At 45.0% G+C, this 5,877-nt stretch overlaps 1 pseudogene; it reads left to right on the plus strand.

Moving 5' to 3' along the window:
• The first annotated feature begins 3,426 nt into the window (after positions 1–3,426).
• LOC121834576 lies at positions 3,427–4,913 on the plus strand (annotated as a pseudogene).
• Positions 4,914–5,877: the final 964 nt, after the last annotated feature.

The following is a 5,877-nucleotide window of genomic DNA, read 5'->3' on the forward strand; positions in this document are numbered from 1 at the left end:
CCTCCATTGTTTTCTGAAATCTAAACTTCGGTTCACCATCCCGTTAAGCCTTCCAAACGCTCGGGGGGACCGGTGGCCGAGTGCGCTATTGGCGACGTGCGCGACCGAAAGCATCGCTGTGGTCGGCGTTCCACGATTGGCCCAAAAGCTGGCTATGACGTCGGAAAGGGTATACCATCCACAGAAATAAGACGAATGAAAGAACTTTCATTTCGACGGAGTTGGCAATGTTGCTTTGAGAGCGCAATGATTTCAGGCTTCCACCATGCTATTTACAAAACACCATCGAACTTGTTGTTCGCAAGGTAATGACGTCACAAGGGGGAACATAGGAGGGCGCTACCAAAACATCTCGCCGCTAATGGCACCGCAGCTAGAACCACGTGGAGCGAAAGCTCGCGCTGGAGAGCCCAGGAATCGAAGGCTCTATCCCCAGCCCTGCCCGTTTCGATCTGGATGAAAATCGTACCGGCGCGCGGTCGTGTATCACTACTGCGTAATGCACGTTAAGGCCGGTTCCCACATGCAGCGAAGCGCTGATGTAGCGCTGCTCACGTGCCGTCAGCTACTTATCGTCTGCCATGAGCAACAGTTTTGACGGTGCGATACAAAGCTGGTGAACGCTCCCGTCGGCACGTGCTTAGCGCGAGGTCAGCGCTATGCTTGTAGCGCTCCGCTGCATGTGTGAACAGGCTTTTAAAGGCCCCAGGCTAAACAGTGGCTAAATTTCTCACCTACAGTTGACCGACACCAAACGCCCGATGGGACGGAGTATTTTCAGTCTGTGTGAATCTGCAACACGATTCCCAACCCTATCCAACGTATTCATATATATACATATTTTACGCAAGCAGCAAGTATTGAACATGGGTCATAGCTGGCCTCTTGAAGAGCCACTTACCGAAGCCACAGAGGGCGCTACGGGCCATCGAAGCCCAGAGCCGTTTATACTGAGAGAGTTTGGCCGATGGGCGGAGCTTGTTGGCCGCTAGAACAAGCGGATTTCGCGATAACACAATATGGCGTCACTTCTTTGTCTTGTTCATTCCTGAGAAATCGCGTAGAGTTCCTATGAGTCAGAGCCACAATATGGCGGACGGAAGTAGTCATCCCCCGGTTGTCAGACTACGCTGCTTTGGTTGTCAGACTGTCAAAATCTCCTTAAGAAGGCCAAACTCTCTCAGTATAAACGGCTCTGTCGAAGCCAATCCAATGTCGCGTGTGTGTCACGTGACGTTGAGGCGTGGTCACTTGATACGTTCAGAGCTCTGGATTGGCTGGGATGGATCGTAGCGTCCGCTGTGGTACGTCTTTCCTCCAGGGTGACGTCACTCTTAGGACTTGTCCTGTTGGTTCGGCGATGATAATGGCGGCAAGCAAGTTTACTTACTCCGCATCGTCTATGATATCATAATGATAATATTGAATAATATAATAAAATAATATAATATAATAATCATAATGATAATATTGAAATTATACGATTATCTGCACCTGGTATAGGGATCACAAATTTAAAGTGCAGTTAAAATTGTATATTTTGGCTTTAATTACTCTGGTACGTATTTCGGAAACCTAGCCTATTCGAATTCACCGCTGCAAAATAGAGTTTCCAGAAGGAAACTTCCTGTACCAATCAATCAAGTGGTAGTGGTAGGCCTTATCGGTTTGTATTTAGTGCTTAGAAATAGCTAACTGCCTCAGGCTTTTCTTATGGATTACTAAATACAAAACTAAGAAATCTTGCAAGGACGACGTCCCTAGAGAAACAACTTTAGTTGTTAGAGGAACAACTTTAGTTGTATATTCAGTTTTTTCGGCCTATGCTACGAGAATCCTAAACTGACAGAGAGTAACCCGGTTTATCTGAAAAAAAAAGTGCTTGCGGATATTAATGATCGAAGCACATTGTTCGTGTTTTATTCTTTGCACACAGGAGATTCCGTGGAGTGCGGACATCACGATACAAGGATGGTTTGCTGTCTGCTTCGACAAGCAGATCAACGGCAGATACGTGCACTTCCCGAAAATCACTGTCCTCCAAGATCCCAATCTTAAAAAGATCAACGACCTCACGGTACGGTTCACCGTGAAGGGTATCTTCACCGGCGTCAAGACCATAGGTGGAAAGCTCAAGGTGTCCAAGTACGACGCCGATGCGTAAAGCCTGAAATCTTCATCGTTCATCTTGAAGGAGGTTCCCATTCACTAGGTGCCCACAGTTCTTCACTTTAGACTCCCCCACAACCTTCCGGTGAAGGCAAATAAACGTTTTCTTTCGTTTGCTTGGCTTCTTATGTTATAACTAGTGTTTCGTGTTTTCGGTAAAACTTGATGAAATTAAAACTGAAAGAGAGGATAGAAGTAAAACTACATAGAGGAATGGCGCTGACTAACAACTCTGTAATTTCTTTCTATTCTTTCTCCACCCACACCGTATTTTGAAAAATTATTGTGGTTAGAAAACCCCATTGTTTGGTTCCTCTCATTTTTATGCTTCCAATGTCGATGGTGTTCGCAGTGGCTTCCGTATACAGGTGAACTTGATGGTGAGCATGTCTGCGCGGCGTTTACCTAAGAGATGGTGTTTGCTCCGACAACCTGTGGTACCTTCATTGGTAGCTTTACTTCTTTTTGTTTCAAAGCTATTGATGGCGCGCTTACGCACGTTCCGTGTTGTCCTGAGACAACTTAATTTTATCAAGTGCGTTTTTCTTGCATCTACGCAGCGCAGCAAACCATCACAATGTCTAACCAACTAGCCCATATCCAAGCATTATTACTGGTAACGCATCAGCTTTTTCACCAACGTACTAACGTGCTCGTAAGTGGCTCTTTCTTTTGTGTGAATGCAAACTTTAGAGTGCTTGTTTTGAGGGTGCGCTGTTTCCTTGTCAGTCATGAACAACCAACTCGCGCGAACCGCCGTTTTAACACGTTAGAATCCCAATTGACTAGCGAGTGAAGTAATGTCGTTATTATTTTACGGTGTCTTCTGTCAAATTACGTTACCAATTACTCGTGACTTTTGATTAAAAAGGGCGCACGATGTGTCTTAAAACAAACTTTAAAAGGGGCCGCAAGATTTTTTTAAGCAATCTAATTTTTACTTTGTACACAACATTAAAGTGGCAAAGAAACCCCAACAATGCTATGAATAAGTGGTGTCATTTCAAACTCAGTTGAAAGACACTTTTAACGTTCCCACGACCGGGCCCAAAAGGCGCCAGATTATCCCTGCGCGGAACCCCTGAGCGTCCTTGGTATGACGAGAAGATCGAAATATAGGGTGCGCTGCTTTTGCCAAAACAAATACCACCCGCATGAAAAACATCCCCGGCGTTCCAGTGTGCTGCCGTTGGATGCCGTGTTGTTTCCGCGTTCTCTGTAGGTTTGTTAATATAGTACGCTCTTGTTGGCGTACCGCAGTGTTCAGCCCATGCTTTAGAGCCTGTATTCAGTTTTAATCGCTTTCCTGTCGGAAAAAAAAAACTCATATTAAAGTGGATAAGTAAGTTAAGAGTAGGGAAGAAGTTGACTGCGCACGACATGTTGTGTGGTGGTCACTTTGCAAGCGCTGCCTTCGAAGAAAACTACGCTAATGGACAAGGTATGCAAACCGTTCATCGTATTTCATAGGTAGTAGATATTCTGCCGGCAGCCGGCACAACCGAAGGAAACATATGGCCGGGAGTTGTCCCCTACTGGGTCTCGTATAACAGGAATTGTCAAAACGAATATTTCAAGTCGTAGAGTAGCTCAGTGGAAAGGTGTCCACTTCACATGCAGTGAACCCAGGTTCAATCCAAAGATTGGGCATTCTATTTATTTTTTTTTTCAAACACTTGGCGATATTCATCTATTTCTTCTTTTACAATTATCACTGCCGTCTGAAACTGCCGGCATTTTTTTTTTCGGGTTGTGCCGGCTGGCAACAAAATATCCCACCCTAATTCGTAACAGGGCACAAGAGGTGGTTCTTGAAACGGAACGCCATTCCGTCAGAGAATCTTCCGAAGGAATCACACGACCAGGTCGTGAGGCTTTGGAAGCCACCGAGAGGTGCTACTACCATTTTATCACTATTTTATTCGAGGCTAGCTTTTGCACTGGAACATATTATCTAGCAGTATCAGTATTATATTCTGATATTTACGCAATTGCGTGAATGATTTTGCGATTCCTAATATTCTGATCAAGCAATGCAAATGTTGCTGTGACTAGGGCCTCGTAATGCTGAACTCATTGATATTTCATCGTGAACAGTGCACAATCGATAAATTAACCTGAAAAAGACAACATAACATGTAAAGCCAATATGAGGTCTAATTAGCCCCATTCTACATTATAATGTTTACCAGTGTGTTCTGTATTTTGGCGTTTCAAGGAAAACGTAATCTAATGGCTCTTTCTTATGTTTTTGTGAAAATTCATCAGGTAACAGGACAGCTTCCTACACGAGCTGCCCGTCAACACAGCACTTCTTGGTCGGTGCTGCAGCGTCAACACAGCATTTCTTGGTCGGTTTCGAAAATGTTCAGCACAACTGTGAGTTTATTACTAGGCCACTACCTCGCACTAAATGACGGCTCACCGAGTTATTGTCGATACGCATGCAAGAGGATTTTCTTGTGCAATACAGAAGTGTTGGAAAGCTGGACTAAATGCCACATCGCCCATTTGAATAGGTTGAATCTGAGAATGGCAACCTGCATTTTCATTTGGTCGATTATTTGTTTGAGGTAATGTAGTACTTTTTTAACTATTCCTGTCAAATAGCCCTAGATTAGAGCGACAAGACCGTTTCCTGTGATGGGGACAGAGAGGCCACTGTCACCTGTGACGAGCACTGCACAGAGACCAGCAGTCACTGCAGCGACACTGAAACACAATGTAAGTTTTGGGGTCATTAGATGCCCCAATTATTTTCATTTCGGCGTAACAAAAAAATTTATTTCCAGCAACTGCCTGAAAAAAAGAATCGGTTATATTTCGGTTTCCAACGTTTAAATTTCTTTCTAAGTATGCACCTTGTGCATTCGAACACTTAACCCACCAATCCACCAGCTTTCATTACTCCAAACATTTATAGAATTTGTGCTTTGGTATTGTTGCCACCTATGCTGTTGCATTCATATTGTGTACATTCTGCACGACGTCGGCGCAGTTCTTCGTGCACCCACAAAAGCAACTTGTGCACAAGTTTCCCGGACACCCTGCGCATGCCCATATCATCTGTCGAAATTTAGTTCGATGATTAATCCCTCACCCCAACGCTCCGAGCAATCACTCAGACAGCAAGTCGTCCTTCTCTCGAGATACAATTTCACATTGTGAATTAAATCTGGATTTTGGCCTGGCTGACGGCCCACTGGGTCACGCTCACCTTTAGGGTTGGCCACTTTTGACACAGTCAAACAATTGTTGCCATAGGCCTCCTTGATCTTTACAATCATTTCACCTTTAGCGCCACAACATTCTGGCGGAACTTGATGACAGAGCAGTGTTGGTCAAGCGGAGAAATTTACGCTTGGGCAGTAAGGGAAATCTTGATTAAAATAAAGAGCCCCTATGTCGAAGACCAGGCGAAAAAATAAGGCTTAGGCGTCTGGGAAGGCCTGGTGAATATCGGCCATGAGGGCTTAGTAACATGGTACCGCATAAGCGGCGTCAGGAAGAGCCAGCTTCTCCTGAAGTGAACGCGGCTGATAATTAGGACTGAAGGCGTCAAGGGGATGGTGCGATGCGAGATTGCTTGGGAAATTCCTGAGCATGTGTGGGCTGTCAGTGTACTCCAAGCAGTTAGTGGATCGGGGACGAGAGGAGGGATCAGGTGGAGTAAAGGAGGACGGTGCAGCATGGGAGAGTTCGAGCTTT

This window comes from Ixodes scapularis, unplaced genomic scaffold, assembly GCF_016920785.2.
Source record: "Ixodes scapularis isolate PalLabHiFi unplaced genomic scaffold, ASM1692078v2 ptg001609l_1__unscaffolded, whole genome shotgun sequence".
NCBI classification, from domain to species: domain Eukaryota; kingdom Metazoa; phylum Arthropoda; class Arachnida; order Ixodida; family Ixodidae; genus Ixodes; species Ixodes scapularis.